Source organism: Molossus molossus, unplaced genomic scaffold (genome assembly GCF_014108415.1).
Source record: "Molossus molossus isolate mMolMol1 unplaced genomic scaffold, mMolMol1.p scaffold_m16_p_4, whole genome shotgun sequence".
In the NCBI taxonomy this organism is placed as follows: domain Eukaryota; kingdom Metazoa; phylum Chordata; class Mammalia; order Chiroptera; family Molossidae; genus Molossus; species Molossus molossus.
The window spans coordinates 12,232,377-12,252,439 of NW_023425377.1; the positions used below are offsets into that span (position 1 = coordinate 12,232,377).

The 20,063-nt window shown below is 38.6% G+C and overlaps 1 pseudogene; it reads right to left on the reverse strand.

The window, feature by feature from the left end:
* Positions 1–217: 217 nt before the first annotated feature.
* On the reverse strand, positions 218–361 carry LOC118616701 (annotated as a pseudogene).
* Positions 362–20,063: the final 19,702 nt, after the last annotated feature.

Here is a 20,063-nt window from a genome sequence, read left to right on the forward strand (position 1 = left end):
CTCTCAAGAGAACAGAACAGCTTTGAAATAAGCTCAATGCCCAGCAGAAGGCAGTTGGATCACACAAGTGTGTGTATTTATTTATTTCAGTATCTTCATCAATGAATGATTCCAAACTAAAACCCAGAAATCCTAACTCTAAATTCATTACCCCTTTGGTACCAGAAATATATATTAAAATATATTATTTTAATAAGTATTCTTTTTTTTTTTTTTTTCATGTGCCTCAGGCATGAAACAGCTCTGGCCACCAATACAGGCATCAAGCTAGGATGAACTAAGGACTATACATCTGCTCTGCCCCAGATTGATATAAGACCAACACCACCAATCAGGTGTCCCCTTGCCCAATACCAGGGGGTAATAAGTATTCTTTAAACATCAACTGTATACCAAACAGTGTTATAAATAGTTGATATTCAGAAATGAATAAAATTGAGATGTCTATTTATATATTATGTAGAGCTGTATTATCATCAGTGAAGAAAAGATAAATTATTATAAAATATTTATACTCAAAGGTGGTAATTTTTCTGGTCAATAATAAATCCTATTCTTTTACTAGTTCCATAATAACATATCCATGTTTGATGCCCAATCATTATCTATAAAACATCCTATATCTGATAAAATGGGTTTATAAGTACATTAATGATGAAATAATTTTATATATTTACCTATGAATTATACTAATCATTTAGAACAGGTTTATATCAATCAAATGTTGGAGGAAGAAATTAATTTAAAAAATGGATTCCTAGTTTAGCTGCTCTATTTTTTCAAGAAGCTTTCAGAATCGCCATTAATGGATAATTTTAAGTGAATTTAAAAGTTAAAAAGCCCTTCAAACTTATTGCTATATATTTGCCCCCCTTTCAATAGTTAAAGTATATTTTTAATTAATAGAATTTATGGGTTATTTCTCATAAATCTTAACCCAAGCCAGTTTTTCCGTTCTATTTTATATATGTCTGTCAGGGAGTGGCTGTCTTCTTTGACAAATTGCTCTTTTTTATTACATTTAGAGAACTGTGATTCACTCTTCTATGTAATTAGAAGGAATAAGCTTGATAGTCTCTGTTCTGTTAAAAGGTAGCAGTACAGGAAATAAATTATTGGTATAGTCACATCACCATGTTTGACCCCTTCATTAGCTATAAAACAGCCTATTTCTGATAAAATGATCATTGTCAACAGAATTTTTTTCCTCTGGATTTCTAAGTTATGCAAAGTCTGTTGTGTTTCCTGTTTTTTAAAAAAATGGTGTCAAAGATTTTCTTTTCTACTGAAAGGGAGTATCTTTTGAGGGAGAAAAAGAACCATGTGATATCACTTTATATTCCTTCTGTTATGAAAACCTGGAAAGTTGGCCCTAGGGTTCTAACGACCCTCCTGTATGTGGGAATGTAGCATTGTTTCACCATCCTGGAGAGCAATATAGCTCTGATTTAGTTAAAATGAATATTGTTACGCATGCTTTATGACCCATAAATCCCACTTCTAGGTCCCACAGAAGTTCTCCCGTGGGTCTGTAATAGGACATGAGTAATGTTTGTGGTTATAAGGTTATAAGCAAAGCTGGGTGTCCGTTTTAGGAGAGTGGGTAAGAAAGTATGAGACCCTACAGAGACACTACTGTGCAGCACCAGATCAAAACAAAACACAAAAAAAGATGCTCACACCGCCACACAGATATACAGTATCTTAGACAGATAGTGCTGAATACACAAGAGGCAGAAGTATAGCATGTGCTATTTATGACAAGTAAAACAAAGCAATCATCTTACAGGATGACATACTAATAAAAAGGATGCTTATCCAACACAGTGTGTGTGAGTACAAAGTGATGAGCTTGGGAGATGGGGACGGAGAGGCAAGCAGAGAAGGAAGGAGGAAAGGAAGCGGCAATCCAGCCAAGTTGGAGATGAAGCAAGGGGCAAGAAAGCCTTCATTTTTCATTTGTACATTTTGTCTTTTAATTTTATGCCTGTGTTGTAAATATCCTCAGAACTGTAACATGAAAATCAAGAATCCCTACACAGATCTCCTGTTTCCCCAAATCACTTGAACAATATCTACTTTCTCATCTCTCAAATAGTAGCTATGATTTCACCTAGAGGGAAAAGTACAAAGAAAATGTAAGATATACAGTTCTTTTTCCAAAGAAAGAATTGCTGGGATAGAGAAGTAGATAAAAGTAAAACATATAAACATGGTGATAGAATAGAGAACTGATATACTTAATATTTTAAATTCTGCTTCTTATTAGTCTTTGAAGCTGTAAGATTTCAGTAAAAGGACAGTTTAATTTATGTCAGAATAGGTTAAGAGAGAAACTGTAAGTTGGAATAGCCTTTAGTCCCGGCTTCACCACTTACAAGCAAGGTGCCTTTAAGCAAGTAAGTCTTTATGAGCCATATTTGTTTCCTTATTTTATCTGTGATTTTTTTAAAACTACATTATTGAAGTATGGCTGACAAGCAAAAAACTGTTATATTTAATGTACACAACTTGATGAGTTTAAAGATAATTATACATTCATGAAACATCACCTCAGTCTATGCTTTAAAGATATCTATTACCTTCAGAAGTTTTCTCCTATCATCTTTATCTATTATTTTGTGTGTAATAAGAATATTTTGCATAAGATCTACCCATTAGCAAATATTTAAGTATATAACACAGTATTATTAACTGTAGGTATGCTGTACAGTAAGTAGATAGCTAAGACTTACCTATCTTGTGTTATTAAAACATCATATCCTTTGACTAACACCATTCAACTCTATGCTTCTATGAGTTTGACTATTTTAGATTCCCTATATGTTGTATCATGTTCTATTTGTTGCTCTGTGTCTGATTTATGTCACATAGAATAATGACCTTCAGGTTGTTAGAAATGGAGCTAGAGGGTGAAAAACTAGAGCTCACACTGGACCCGGAGATATTACATTTATAACCAGACAGAATTGAAAAACCTCACTGAAAAACTGGGGCATTAACAGAAATCCCAGAAATATGATGACTCAGTAGGAGAGACAAATAAACAAACAAATAAAATCGCTAGAGTAACGGCTACTCTAGACCTTCCATAAAAATGTGTAGAAAGAGAGGAAAGGGAAGAGAAGGAGGGAGAGAGGAACAGAGGGAAATAAAGAGAATAAAGCCTTAATAGGATAAGGCTTATCTTGATGTTACTTTATTGCTGCTAAACCAAATCTCAACTCTCTTTAAAATAATACAGAAAAATTCAGACAATAGTGTAACATTCAAAATGTTCAGTGTCCATTCAAAAATGGTAATTAGGATCATCCCGTTACCAAAGTCAGACAAACAATTATAAGAAAAAGAAAAAGATAAATATCCCTCATGAGCATAAATACAAAGGATCCTTAAGAAAATATGAACAAATTGAATCAAGCAATGTAAGAACAATAATACATTATGTCCAGCTGAGATTCATTTTAGGAATGCAAGGCTGGCTTAATATTTGAAAATCCAAAAGAACGCTTTGCCTTGAAGACTGGGGGGAAAAAAATGATTGGCTCTCACCTCTTCTATTCAGCATTATACTGGAGTTTCAGCATGTGCAATGAGGCAATTAAAAATAATAGGTATATAATTTTAAAATTGAGTAGTGTATTTGTCTTTATTCCCAAAAAGCATGAACATGTACCTAGATAATCACAAGCATTCTAGAGCAAAACTATATATTTACTAAAAGTCTTGTACATGAATGTACAAGCAACTTTATTCAGAACGTCAAAAATTAAAAACGGCCTGGCTGGTGTGGCTCAGTGGTTGAGCATCCACCCATGGACTGGGAGGTCACCGGTTGATTCCTGGTCAGGGCACATGCCCCATTTGTGGGCCAAATCCCCAGTGGGGGGTGTGTAGGAGGCGGCAGATGATGTTCTCTCTCATCAATGTTTCTCTCTCCCTCTCCCTTCCTCTCTCTCAAAATCAATAAAGAAACAAATTAGGAACTACCATAATATACATCAACAGCATGGTAGATAAATGGTCTGTGGTGCATTCAAGTATATAAGAAATACATTACCGATATACTCAACAACTTTTAGATACTGGCATACCTTGGAGATATTGCGGATTTGGTTTCAAACCTCTGTAATAGGCAAGCATTCCAATAAAGCAAGTTGTAATTTTCCTGCTGGTGGAGGGTTTTGCCTTCAATATGTAAAAAAAAAACAACGCAACATCTGTGAGGTGCAACAACGTGAAGTGCAAGGCATGCCTCGTTTTGTTGCACTTTGCTTTACTGACTCAAAGGGCCTGTATTTTTTTTTTTTTTTTTTAACAAATTGAAGGCAAGGCCCTCCACCAGCAAGAAAATTACAACTTACTTTATTTGGTTGTTCTGGAACCAAACCCACAATATCTCCAAGGGGTGCCTGTATAGTGACGTTGCTGTACATTACATCCCTGAGACTTATTCTGTAAGTGGAAACGTGTACCTTCTGATGCCCGTCACCATTTTACCCAAGCCCTTGGCCACCACTGCTAACCACCCCTCTGTTCTCTGTTTATGAGCTGCTTTTAATCCTTCCTCCGCCCCCTCCCTTTCGGGCCTAATGAACAGGCCATTTCACAGAGACTGGGGTGTGTCTCACTCGGTCTGGGAAGTGGCTGGGGGTCTGGGGGCCGTAGCCTTCCAAGAACTACCTCTTCCATTGTTACAGTCCCTGGGACCTCAGGAATGCAGTCTCCCCCCCCCCCCCACCCCAGGCTAGCAGAGGCTTGTCCCAGGTGACAGTGGCAAAGAAACAGGAAAACAGGGCACCAGGTGTGTGTGCGTTCCCTCCGGGAGACACTTACCTCCTGGGACACTGCAGAGGGAGGAGAGAGATGGAGGACGCCTGACAGAGGTCTTGGGTTCAAACACGGGGTCCCCCAGCAGGTGGAGGCCAAAGGAGCGGGCAAAGAGGGTGCCCGCCGGTCTCTGTCCCCCGGAGCGCACAGCCGGCTTCAAACGTGGGTCAGCAGGGGCCTGGCCCTGCCGTGGGCCCAGGGGACAATCCAGTCCCTGGCTGCGCCCGCCTCGCGGCTCCCGCGGGCCCCGGGTGAGAGCCCCCCGTTCCCGCGAGGCCCCGGGTGAGAGCCCCCCGTTCCCGCGGGCCCCGGGTGAGAGCCCCCCGTTCCCGCAGGGCTCCGGGTGAGAGCCCCCCGTTCCCGCGGGGCCCGGGTGAGAGCCCCCCCGTTCCCGCGGGGCCCGGGTGAGAGCCCCCCCGTTCCCGCGGGGCCCCGGGTGAGAGCCCCCCGTTCCCGCGGGGCCCCGGGTGAGAGCCCCCCGATCCCGCGGGGCCCCGGGTGAGAGCTCCCCGATCCCGCGGGGCCCCGGGTGAGAGCCCCCCCGTTCCCGCGGGCCCCGGGTGAGAGCTCCCCGATCCCGCAGGGCCCCGGGTGAGAGCCCCCTCGTTCCCTCAGGGCTCCGGGTGAGAGGCCCCCCGTTCCCGCGGGCCCCGGGTGAGAGCCCCCCGTTCCCGCGGGCCCCGGGTGAGAGCTCCCTGTTCCCACGAGAGCGTCTCCCATCCCAGGGCCCGCGGTCTCGTGGGCTGAGCCACGTGGCTTTGCGAAGCTAAGTGTTGTGGGGGTTGGGGTGGGGGTGGGGGTGGGGGTGGGGGTGGGGGTTGGGGGTTGGGATGGGGCTTGTCTCTCCACGCGGGTCTTAGAAGTTGGAGACTCGATGTGGGCTTCAAAGCCTTCACCTCAGGTTTGGAGTCAGTTCCCTGCGGACTGTGGGTGCGGCCCCAGGTGGGGTCATGGCGAGGTGGTGGCCCAGCCCCTCCCACGCGCTTCCAGGCCTTGTCTTCCCCGTGTGGTTCTTTGTGATGAGCAATGAGATGCAACCCTGGGTCGGGAAGGGGGGACTTGTCGGAGGGCCTTCCTCCTGTCGATGTGCTCCTTATGTCCTCTGAGTGACGATAAAGAGTATGGAGCCAAATACCATTAGTTTTCACCCTTTACGGGCGAGCAATTTTCACTTTTATTTATTTTTATTTAACTGTTTGTTTGTTTGTTTGAAAGGTTTGGGAGAGGCAGGTGGGTGATCAGGTGAGTAACTGAAAAGAAGGTGGAGAAATTCTCACCTGTCTTAATAGCTTCCCTGGAGCAGAGAGACCAGCAGTGATCACATCTGCGCATGATCCCATTAGCTCTTCTGAGGCAGGTGTAACCAATGGAAGACTACTGGCACCATTTAAACAGAGCCATGTAGTAGGTTTGACAGAAGGGATTTTTAATAGGCACTTTGGTGTGTTACATATTATATTTCTTGGAGTACTTATTTACCTGTGTTGTATTGTGATGTTTGGGCACACAGAAATTACTGTAACTCACTTGATAATTAATAATCACACTTTGTACTTTTCATCGTTATTTTTGGGTGGGGCAGACACAAAGTCATTTTTCTGTCTGCCAGTTTGGGGCCGGCATTTCCTTCCCGTAAAGATACACTGGACCGAGAACACCTCCGTGTCTTCATCCCAAGACTGTGAACCCCTTGAAGGCAGGGACTATGTATTTCCTTTAGCCAAGATCACGGCACAGAGCTTACATGAGGCAAATGCTCAATAACTACTGGTTGAGTAAGAAAAATAAATGGTGTACATTTTCCCTGTGAAGGACACCTGCCGGTGGAACGGGGCAGAACATCATCTCAGGACTTCTGACAGTCTTCTTCCATGTTAAAATAATCTGCTCGTGGGATTGGTGAAGGTATCTTTGGAAAGCTGGAGGGTCTTGTTTTTACCATGTACTCTTTCTTTTAGCAGGTTTGACCGACTATTTTCTACAAAAGACTCAGCCCACAAGTTCTTAAGGAATTGCATCGGGGTGGTACCTGCAACTCAAATGCAACTCCCAGTACCTACTCTCAGAGGGTGTGAGAGGGAGACCTTGCAATAGAAGCCCATGGAATATAACATCACATTAAGATAGTAGAGATGAAAAGGGCAAGGGTTGGAGATGAAATAGTGTTTTGAGCAATTTGCAATACTTGCTTCTAATTAAACAAACCCTCCTTGATTTTTCGAAAACAATCTAGTAGGAAATGTGACCAAGAGAAGCCAGTATGAAATTACCAGTGCCCAGGGTGATTTCTATTTCTGGGAGAGCTTGGATCATCGGAGCCCTGAACAATATCCGGGAGATGGCCTGGCATGCTGGATACTTTTGCATATTCATTAGTTCAACAAATAATTGTAAACCAGCTATACAAACAAGTCTTCTGGGTGCTGATAGCAGTGCAGCAAGAAAACACATGGAATATGTATATGTATATATACACACACACACACACATAAGGATATATGTGTGTGTGTATATATATATGTGACTCAGATTTCCTTTTTCATGCTTATACCAGGTAATAAATTAAACTGGACTTTTACACTGGTACTAATACAACATATTTTTCTGCCTAGATTTTCTTGTCTTTGGAAAACACTATATTTGGGGTAAAACTGTTTTCTAGGGTGTTGGATATAGTGATTTGTGAAGCCTGCGTACTTACTCTGCTTCCCCCCACCCCCTGAATGAGAAGGTAACCCTATTGATACAGAACATATATTCCTAGAAACAAATATTGTGCAAGTTTTTCCAGAAAACGGTGGAAGTATAAATGGACTGTGAAGCAACCCAAAATCAAGCTCCTGAGATCTGACCAGGTGTGCAAGTTTTCACCAGGGCAGAGTAATTGTACTGAGAAGTGTTGCATCTAGTTCTGCTCCAGTGGCATCTTCATTCACTCAGGGTCTTCAGCTCCAGAATCTATAATGTGCATGTGGGTGTGGTCTCTTATGGGATGTGTATAATGTTAGGGGATGGGGGTGGAGGGATTGAATAAAAAAGATGAAAAGGAGAGAATTCATTGACATGAGCAACAGTGTGGTGATTGGGGGGTGAGGGAGTGGAGATGGAAGAGGGCACAGAGGAGATACATGGAGATGGAAAATATAAAATAAAAAGAATCGACCAATGAATGCATTAATAAGTGAAGCAACAGATTGATGTATCTCTGTCACTCTCAAATCACTAAATTAAAAACAAAATTTTTTTCATAAATAAAATACTACAAATAGGCAACTCACTGCACTGTTTTTGTTTTTGAGGGAGAGTGTTATTTTTGTTTTTCACTTTCACTCACTCAATTCATATTTACTCTTCACTCACTTTGTTCATGAAGTGATGAGGTGGGGAAACTATATTTTATGAGGAAGTCCTAGGCAATAAAAATACAGAGCATTGGTCTTCCTATCTTCACCTCTTGTCCTTAGCTCTGTGTTAAGTGAATGGATATAGGAAGAAGGAAAACGTGTTTAGTGAACCTTGGCCTATTTGGGTTGGGCTTCTCTGCCGTGCCAGCTGACTTTTACAGTGGCTGTTCGGTGTCTTTCTTCCCAAGGACTCTTATCATCATTCTTTATCATCACTGGTATCCGAATTAGAGGGAAAAAGTCCAGAGCAGATGTAGGCCAATCCATCTTCAAGTTCCTCTCTGTTGCAGCCATGAGAAGGCCTTCTCTTCCTGTCAATCACCTTTTGTAACCTGGAAAGAGAAAGTTACTGACTGACACCAAGGAGAATTTCTTTACATTCCACCCTCAGTATCCAAGGGGCTCTGGGATTTGAGACTATCAAATCAGTGTCAATCTGAGGCATTTCTCAGAGAAGGGAAAAAAATTTAGAGATTACCTGAATTCGCTTTCCATGTGGCCCTTTGCTAACATCCGATCATAGCGGCTGCCAGTCACAGACAGGGGCGTTATATTTCAATGACTGGGTATCTCCTTAATTATAGAAATGAATAACCCAGCTCCCAGCTCTCTTAACAGCTTCAGCCCATGAAATGAAAGGTTTGAACTTGAAGGATCAACAAAAACAAAATTTGCAGCAACTTCTGTTGCTTATTGTTACTATTTCTGTTTCTTATTGTCTGCCACAATGTTTCCTTACTGACAGAGAAAATGAATGAGGTCCAGAAACACTTTTTCTAAGCTTCAGTGACATTTAACAGCATTCCCTTCACCTTCTCCTGCTTTGTGGGAGTCAACAGCCCCAGAAATTGATGGTCTTTTCTGTAAAGATGGATATTATTTGTAAAATCTCCCCAAACTCCTAAAACAGGGGAGAACATTTAGGGTTTTGAGCTATCATAGCAATAACACACATTATTATACTATTCATGTTTTAAAAATATTTTTTGGCGATCGTTCCTAAAATTATTTAATGGTAATTTTGGAGAGACATATACCCAGAATATTTAGAGTCAAGGAAACTGATTTATATGCTTTATGTATTTTAGTTTCTCCTTGGTGAATGTAAAGTGCTTAATTCAGTGTTTTGTACTTTAAAATCACACAATTAATGTTATTACCATTACTTTTATGTCATGGTGACATGTCTGCATTATACTTCTGCCTGAGTTGATAATATACTGAGCACATACCAGGCACAACATTGTGAAGAGAGTACAAATGTCAGTCATGTTCAGATACTGTCTTAGCTTAATGGAAACTAAAACTAATGAGTGTGGTGAGGGAGGCAGAAATAAAGTCCTTTGGAAGTTTAAAGAATGAGAAATAAATTCCTTCAGATAAAATTAGGGAGGCTTCCCAATCTAAGTGATATGTATGCTGACACTTTGAGGGTAGGTACAATTCAGACATGTAAAGAGCTAGGGATGGTCATTCAGGAAGGAGAATAAAGTGAGAAAAATTACTATGATGAAACAACAGAGGGTGAACATGTACCATGGAGAGCTTTAAATGTACGGGTAAGGAGTTGGGAGACCTTTTGTTTCTGTTTTTTTAACTAAATGGAACCCATGAATACTTCAGTGACAGGGTAGAAATGTGTTTAGAAATATTTTAAGATGAATGATTTGATTGCCATCTTTATGCTTAGAGAAATACAATTAGCTGTCAGCTTTCAGCCATGAGTATTTTTACTAAGATGTATATATGATATATATAAGTAAATAATGACATATTTAATGAACATATATTAGTAAATTATTTATATACATATACGCATGTACATATATTTCTTGTCTTCAAGGATGTAAAAGATTAAAGAAATATTTAAGAAACACCTTCCAACAATAGCTCAAGAATGGCTTATAATGCTCAAGTTGTGTGTGTGTGTGTGTGTGTGTGTGTGTGTGTTTCTTTCTATTTTCATACTTTGTGGGCTCAAATATTCATGGTACTTTGGCCATGAAAGAACAGGAAACATTTAAGTAGTATAAATAAAGGAGAAATATCTTCATATTATATACCAACTTATAAAATTCCTTTTTGCTGCCTTAATCTAAAAATCTCAGGAATCTTCTCTAAGCTTTTGAAAATTTGAGTAGAAATGTATAAAATAGCATGATGAGGATTTTTAGGTTGTACTGATGCACAATGAAACCAAATCAACGACTAGACTGAATAAAATTTTTGTGTTTCCACTGCAGAGCTGAAACCCCATTCACACCTAATTAAACTATCTAAATCATATCCTATAAGGAAGAATGCCCTCATTTCCAATGTAGGCAGTACACCTGAGAAGTGGGAAAGATATTGATTCTATGGGGCACAGACCACTTTACTCTGAACTCTTTCCTAACACTAAAATCCAAGATATTCTAAATCTAATCAATATTATTATTACATAATAACAGCTCTGATGTTTTGGGTTAGCAGGGGCTTTTCATACTAATAAACCTATGCTTTCCTGATGAGGCAAGGCCTTTTTGGCCTGAAATGATGCATTAATAATCTGTAGATAACTAATCTGCTTCACTGCTACTAAAGAGTCAGGTGCATGTTAAAAAGTCACTCTACTAAATAGGTTGACCAAAGAGGGCAAGGAATATTTATTTAGCTCCTAAGCACTTTATTTTATTACAAGCAATATCTTTTTTCCTCAGCTAAATAAATGATTGTAAGAAATGTAAATACAAGCATATCTCGTTCTACTGTGCTCCTTTTATTGCACTTCAAAGATATTGCTTTTGTTTATGAATTCAAGACCCTCCACCAGAAAAAAAAAAATAATGACTTGCAGAAGGCTCAGATGATGCTTAGCATTTTTAAGTAATCACGTATTTTTTAATTAAGGTACACACATTTTGTTGTGTTTTTCAGATACAATGCTGTGGCACACAATAGCCTACAGTGTAGAGCAAGCGTAACTTTTATATGCATTGGGAGACAAAAATATCGTGTGATTCACATTATTGCTACATTTACTTTATTGCGGTGATCTGGAACCAAATCCACAATGTCTCCAAGGTATGCCTGTATTTCATATGCAAATATCCCTCAAACTATGCACTTCAGGAAACAGAGAAACAAGGAGGAAATGTATCCCAAACAGTATTTTATTACATTTTAGGAAATTCCACAACTAATTTAGGTAAAGCTTTGAGTGTGAATGCACATCCCTTAAAAACGAGTTCATTCTTTTTAATTGTAGGCATTTTGGATTTATGTTTGCACTGCGTAGTTATATTGCATTACATGCTAAGATGATTATGTGTAAAGCTCCCAGAATTTGGAGAGATTAGGCAGGAACTGTCAATTCAAGCAGAGAATTTGATCTAAATTCTTAAAGATTAAAAAGTTGAAAACTGACAGGAAGGCTAATGTTTTCATTATGATATGGCTTTTCTTTAGCATGGAAGGTATATCTTTTACAGATTATTAAATTATTCCAAAGAAATTCCATTTAGGTAGATAGAATAAAATAGTCTGCCACCATTTTATAGAAAAGAATACAAACAAAAAAAGAATTCATGTTTTGGTAAATATTTTCTACATATTCTCTGGCATTATTTTATAGAACTTAGACCTATAAGATAAAAATTTCCAGGAAAATTTTAGAATTCTGTTAACTAGTTTAATTATATGTAAGTAAATTACAGCACATAAAATATTACCTATGTATTACCTAAATGAGTATCTTTTTGAGAACTGGTCAAAGTTCTTAAAAGAGCCAAAGACAAGGCATTAATTTTTGCCATATTATAAGTATGAGTAGGAAAATCATTCAGTATAATTTCTGTTTCCAATTCAGCTGAAGGAAAACATGTCAATAATTCAGTTGATAGAATAAATTAACCTAACAGAAATGGTCAGCAATGGGAATATGGGTATTTTTGGTCTCTCTTTTATATAGAAATGGATACCTGCGGAAGTTAGGGTTTGAATGACCCACATAAGCCTCCATACCCCCCAAAACACTTCACATTAACCTGACCGTCTGAAATTCCATTCTGTGAGATTGGTTTCTCTGCCTTTCTTTTCTTAAAGCAATTTTTCTATTAAAATCACAATGTGACTTACAAAAGAGTCACACAAAATGAATGTGTTATGACAATATTAATAGAATTTTACAGAATTTGAAGTAAATGGGATTTTTTAAAATGAAAAAGATGGAATGATTACGGACTCTGTCAATGAAATCAGGACTATGTCAGAGGCTAAATTCAGTATAAGAGGGGACCCTAGGAGACCACGCGGGCGGAAATGCTGTTCATTGTGTCCGGACATATAGTAAACTCAAATGTCTTCAGAGGCTATTAAATTAATAAATGTATGATTCAGTGGGTTATATGACGATAGGGAGTGGTGGTATGGGGAAGAAGCATGAATGCCTTCCAAACCTCAAAGCATTAAAAATCTTTTTTTTTCTTAAAACACTGTGTTAATCAAACACAATAGGTCAAGACAAGACCTGGCTAAAATATCATGAGTACTTTGCCAGAGTATTATCTCTAAACTTAATGTTTTGAAGTAGCAGAGACTTGAATAATATGAGAATTAAAACCCTGTTCAATTCTGAGATATCCTCTGAGTCATCTGGGGGCTGGCGGGTCGGTGTGGTTTAAAGAGCTGCGGCATCATATATACATACGCAGTTTATTTACACTCTCTGAGCCTTCCTCTGTTCATCTGTAAGGTCAGGTTAAAAGCTGCACCAAAATGAGGATTTAATGAGAGAAAGTGGATCCCCCTTCTGAAAAAGGTCTGATAAAACTTCCTCACGCCCACAGCCATGGCTCAGTGGCTGAGCGTCATCAACCCACGCACCAAGAGCTTACCAGTTTGATTCCTGGTCAGGACACGTGCCCAGATTGTGGGCCAAATCCCCAATGGGGAGCATGCAAGAGGTAGCCAATTGATGTTTCTATCTCTCTCTTCCTCTCACTTCTCTCTCTCTAAAATCAATAAAGGGGGAAGGTTTTTTTAAAAAAACATCCTCACATAATTGGACCTGCAGAAACTAGTTAAAGTTCATTCATTCACTTGATAACTATTTGCATAACAACTCTATGACTGACATTTCACAACATAGGAACTGGAAATACATAAACAAAATATAGTCTCTACACGCAGGGAGTTTAGTAAATTGAGGATGACCAAAAAAAAGAAAGAAGTAGTCTACAGTTGTTTGGTACCTGCCCTGGGAACGATGTGCAGAAAAACTCAAATGGACAAAGGCTTCCCGTTAAGTTGATGCCTGAGCTGAAGCATAAAGGATGAGAGTAGGTGAAGGTGAAATTCTGGTAATGCTGTTCCCAATAAAACAAAAAGTCCAGCTCTGTGCCTTTCAGAGAAACGGAAGGATTGCACGTCTGTGCCCACTTCGAAGTGAGGCATGGCAAGTGCGCTTCATTGGTCAATGAAATATAATCAGGGTTCAAATAAAATCAGGGTGCACATCACTTCCGGGGTTTAAAACCCAGTGAGCAATTTGCTGTGTGCTCTTACACCACGAACAGGACCACAGATAAACAGGCTTGCACATGACCTCCATCTACCTGAGTACCTGAGAGGCCATAATGGGTAGAATTGCACCAGCTGAGTTGTGCTAAGCTACCACGATTGATAGAAAGTTGGAGGGTGGATTCAGGAGGTGAGATATTAGTAGAGGGGCCAGAGAGTAGGTAATGGGGAACATGTTGAAAAGGAGCAGAATATGCTGGAGAGGTAGGTGAGGCAAGATCATAAAGGATGTTGTAGGTTTTGCTAAGGAGTCTTGGACTGTTGACATATTTTAAGCAGGGAAGCAGCATAACGTTTTGTACTGTAGCAGAGTGATTTAAGCAATGGAGTCTACTTTCTGTCTCTATAGATTCGCCTATTGTGGGCATTTCATGCTGCTTGTGATCTATTCTGACTGCCTTCTTTCACTTAACATAATGTTTTCAAGGGTCATCCAGGTTATAACCTGTGCCATTATTTTATTTCTTTCTATTGGTGAATGATATTCCATTGTATGTAAATACCACTTTTGTTTATCTACACATCAGTTGATGGACACTTAGGTTATTTCCATCTTTTGGATATTATAAATAATGCCACAATGAACAATTCTGTATAAGTTTGTTGTGAACATATGTTTTTTCTCTTGGGTATATACCTAAGAGTGGAATTGCTGGATCATGTAACAACTCATGTTTAGCTGTTGAGGAACTACCAGACTGTTTTCCAAAGTAGCTGCACCATTTTTTATTTCAACCAGCAATACGTGACTGTTCCAATCTCTCCACAACATTGCCAACACTTATCTTTTTTATTATAGCAGTCATAGTGAATGAGAAGTGGTGTTTCCCTTGTGGTTTTGATTTATATTTCTTTGATAGCTAATGATATTGAACATCCTTTCATTAGCTTACTTGCAATTTGTATATCTTCGTTGGAGAGATGTCTATTCAAATTGTTTGCCATTTTTAAATTGTGTTATTTATCTTTTACTTGCTGAACTGGAAGTGGTCCATACATATTATGGATATAAGGCCTTTATCAGATATATGATTTTCTTTAATTTTATGATTTATTCTTTTCATTTTCTTAATGTTGTCCTTTGCAACTCAGAAGATTTTAATTTTGATAAGTCCAATTTATCTATTTTTTCTTTTGCCTCTTGTACTGTTGTCATCATATCTAAGAAGATATTGCTAACTTAAGAGTACATGTATTCCTGTATTTTCTCCTAAATGTTTTATAATTTTCTCTTTTAAATTAACATTTTTGACCCATTTTGAGACAGTTTATGTGGTGTGTGGGAGGGGTCCAACTCTTTTTTTACATGTGAATTTGAGCTGTCTCATTACTATTTGCAAAAAACAAAAACAAAAAGAACAAAAACTATTCCTTTCCCATTGATTTTCTTGACATTCTTGTCAAAAAAAAAATCAATTGACCATAAATTGGATGGTTTATTTCTGGACTCTTGCTACTGTTTCATTGACCTACATATCTCTACATATGCCAGTGACATACTGTCTTGATTACTCTAGCTTTGTAGTAAATTTTGAAATTTGGAAGTGTAGTTCTCCATATTTTTTGTTCTCCTCTAAGATTGAAATATGTAATTCATTATGTGTAATAAAATTACTTAAAAGGTAGACGTTGTAGCTCCCTTTTTTCCTCACTGTTTCTAAGTGTTGTAGATCTTTTCTTTGTCCTCCTATTCATTCATATTGGCTTATATTGTGTTAAATAGTGTTACTATAGCATCTTCATTATCTTGTTATTTATCATACTGTATTTTTAAAGTTAGTTTCTTTTTATTGTTTTCCCTGGGAATTAATGGTAATATCTCAATTTAAATAAATCCAATTTGGATTAACACAAACTAAATTCTAATAGTATATAAAAATGTTGCTCCAAAATAGCTTCTGTTCTTTGTGCTATTATTATCATATAAATTATATTGTTATGTAATAAAAGCTCATCAATACAGGTTTATTACTATTACTCTATGCTGTTATATTTTAGATCAGATAGAAGAGTTAAAGACACAAATACATTTGTAGAGTTTTATGTTTACTTATGCAGTTACCTCTCCCAGATTCGTTATTTCTTTGTGTAGGTTCAAGTTATTGCCTAGTGTTTTCTACTTCAGACCAAAGGATTTCCCTTGGTATTTCTTGTATGGCTGTTCTGCTAGTTGTGTGGTCTTGAGTTTTTTAGGCTAACACAGAGCTATGGAGAGGAGGATATGAACAGAGCAAGTCAAAACACCACAGAGCTCATTTTTCTTACCGTTTACAGACATTTTTTTCTGAATAAATGTTCCTTGGATTGTTTCAAGTCTGTAGTTAATTTCCAGAGCTCTGAAAAAGTTGATACTGGCAAATGTTGCCAGCATTCTCCTTGCTTGGAGGAGGAGCTGACTTTTGGAGGATCCGTCCCTGCTCTGTTACCCATGACTACCTCCGATAAGACATGAAGCACTGGTAGTCCACCATCTGAAAAATAACAGAATATTGGATTCTTTGTTGATCCTCCATCTGGATCTTTTCATGTGTACAGGGATCTGCCTCGCCCTTTTTCCTGTGCTCTAACTCAGATTTTAGTTACACTGCATTTTAAAATAAAAATTGTATTATTCAAGGTGTACAACATGATGATTTGACATACATAGTAAAATGATTGTTATAGTCAACCTAACTTGGTACTATTTTTGGTTGTGATCAAAGCACCTAAAATCTACTCCCTTAGCAAGTGTCCAGTGTTCCATAAGAATTAATTAAAACAATCATGATTTACATTGGAGCTCTAGACTTACTCATCCTACGTAACCGCAACTTTGTACCATGTGACCAGCATCTTCCCATTGCCCCCAACTCCCCACCCCTCATAACCTGCATTCTGTGTTCTGTGTCAGGAATTTAACCTTTTTAGATTCTCTATATAAATGAGGTCATGCTTTTTTTTTTTCCTTGTGTGTATGGCTTATTCCAGGTTTTAAAATAAGTAGAAAAGAAGCTACCTTTTGTCATATGTTTGCTTTTTACCCTAACGTATTTCTAACAGTAATTTATTTAGAAAGGCCAGCTTGAAAATATAAATTATTGCCAAATTTAAACCTTGATAACATAGTAAAACAAGTACTTACTGATAGAGAATTTCAGTTTCTCCTTGGGGGAAATTCTCTCATTTTCACTTATGATAACATGAAACATTAGATTATAAACAAATGTTATTTTTCATTATTATGACCAATAAAACTAAGAAACAACATAGATTTCATAATTGGATAGATGGTTGTAATAAATAAAACATCCCCTGATATTGTGATATATTCCCTTAGCAGTGAATTCATCCTTTCTGATTACTAGAGCATAATTTAGTAAGTTAAGCTTATGTAGTTCATTTTCTGGAAACACTTATTTTCAGCTCTGTTTACTTGATTATAATGACAAGCTAATTTTTTAAAAATTCAAAAACACGTTGAAAGACACTATAGAGTGCCCAATGGTTGCGTATCTCAGTGTTTATTTGACTATACTTAGTGTCATGGCAGACCTTTTTAAAAATTCATATAGGAAGAGCTTTTAAGTTGATTTAAGTCTTTCCCCAGGTTTCTGCCTGATGTTATTTATCCTTGACAATAAAAGTGACCAAGATATAGTGTGAAATCAGCCTGAGGTGTTAAATACAATTAACATCTAATCTGAGCGTTATAGAGATAAATTAGTAGCAGATACATTATTGTAGAAGCAACTAGGTATTTAACACTTCTTGAATTCTGCGTCCCTATCTGTAGAATGCCTCCATACACAGTGATTGAGACGGTTACATTAAATAATGTACATAAACCAACTAATGTATAGTTGCTAAACATAATACATTTTTTTCCTCCTTATCTAGTGTATCAAATTCTAGAAAAGATAAACATAAAAGGGAATAACTGACTTTGATAGACCATCCTTCGGTTAGAGTGGGATATATAGCAAACTACATTTTTAAAATGTATGATTCCACTGAATTATATCCCAAGACTCATAGTTCCTAATTTTCACTAAGTCATTCAACCGGGCAGTTACTTGATCATGTATTTATTCAACAATAAATATATATTGAGTTAGCACTAAGGGCTAGGGATTGTGGATGTTAACAGTAGAGATAAGAAGGATGGTTGCCTCCCTCAAGAAGCTTCATTCTAGTGAGAACACCTGAAAAGTAACCAATAAAACCTCTCTAAAATTGTTAAAATCCAAAATAATCATAGATTATTATGAACACGTAAGAAAATATAGAATGATGGCATATAACTACAGGAGGGTGGTCAGAGCAGGTCTCCTTGAAGCGATGACATTTGGGTCAAGATTTGAAGAACGAGAAGTAGGAGCCATGCCAAAAAACTCGGGGAACATTTTCCAGGCATTGGGAACAGAAAACCTAAAGTCTCAAAAATGGGGAAAACCTTGGCCTATTCAATAAACAGAGGAAGTCGGAGGCATAGGAGCCTAACCGACCACTGGAAAAGTGAAAAGAAATTGATATTGAGCAGAAACCAGATTAGGCAGGGTATCGTGAGCGAAGGTGTTTGGACTGTATCCTGAGTGTAGTGGGAAAGCAATGTTGTGTCTTGATCTGATTTATATTCTATGAAGATAATTCCTCCCTCTCTATGGAGAATGAATTTAAAAAGGCCAAATATGCATATATAGGACATACCCACACACCCGACATATTGCCTCAAGAGGGTTGTGAGAAATGGAAAAAGGGTATTTGGCCAAGTTCCTGTCATATGGTGGCAGAGAAGCTTGTGACCTAATATGGACCCCCCAAAGGTCTTTGATCACCAGATGGTAGAAAGACCACCTTTTTCTCTCCATGCCACCTGCTTGGTCTCTGCACAGCAGCTGCCCAGAGCCTGTCACAGCAGGGAGAGGCGCACAAAGGATGGGACCTCGATAGCAATGCCAACTTGCCAGACCCCAGGGAAAGCGACCTCGATGTGATCGCTTTCATACACAAGACAAAGTTTCCTATTCAGTTATGTGAGACGGTCCAAGTGTAGGAATATTCGCTGTGCAAAATATTCACCGTGGAGGAACGATTCACTTTTATTAGTCATTTATTACCTCGAATGTATATTTTATGTAAATACTACCCAGCCCCTTGCTAGGTCAGATTTCTTTTTCACATTTGTATTTGTTACCTTCCCTTAGTGCCAGATTTCTCATGTACATGGGGGTTGCCTGTGAAGGGTGATGATCCCATGATGTCTGCTGATCACCAAAAATGGAATGAAGTGATCCATAACAATAATCATTCACCTCCCTGCAGCATTCCTTAATTAATAGGCTACAGGGTTTCTAAGCTAGAGTTTCGTTGTCACATTACACTTCCAGAGGACTTGTAACAAACGGGAAGCAAAGAACGCAATGAATTTGGCCTTTAAGACACAAGATACTGGCATGTTGCGTTAACGTGAGGGAAGGACAATGATGGTACAGTAATTAGCCCAAGCCTTCTGTTTCGATTTTATCATCTTGAAGGATAGCAACAGAAAAGAACAAGGACATCATTAAGAAAAATAAAGAGAAAAAATGGCAATTCAATTCCAGTACTTTTTGTTCTGTGGATTGAGACTCTATGAAGAAGTTATTGGACTTTTCATTTTGTTCCGCTGTAAAGAAAAAGAGCATGGGATTGTTGATCCTGCCAAAGCCTACTCATTTATTTAATGGTTGCCAAATACAGCTCTTGATATTCTGCGAGAGATTTGACAGTTACGGCTTTGCCAAGGTTGTTTGGGAACACTTGATGTCTTTCCCATATGTTGTTAGAAGGCAACCCTAGAACATACAATATAAGAGCCAGGCTAGAAATGGAGCTCTTTGTGGAATGTAGTTTGTTGTTGTTGTTGCTGCTGTTAAGTGTTCACATAATTAATATTAATCTTTGCCCCTTTGCTGGTCTGAGTGTGATGGAGGGCACAGTGCAAATTTAAGAGGCCAAGGTAACATTGGCAGCCCCACATAGAATCCACCTGTGTTTCGAAAAACAAGCAAACAACAGTCATTAAAATATAGCACTTGCAGAGGTCCCGTGTTCAATGGTCTCCGTTTATTTCCTGGAGGAGTTTTAGACCTTATTGTTGATTCACCACAAAACGATGCAGTCCAGCCCCCTCCAAAAGGTGTGGGTCTGAGCAGGATGAAAAATTCTACCTGCTTCTCCTGTGGATGATCTTTTCTGATCAGGGTGAAGTTATTGGTGTTGGAGTGAGTGATTGCTCATAGTCCCCTGTGC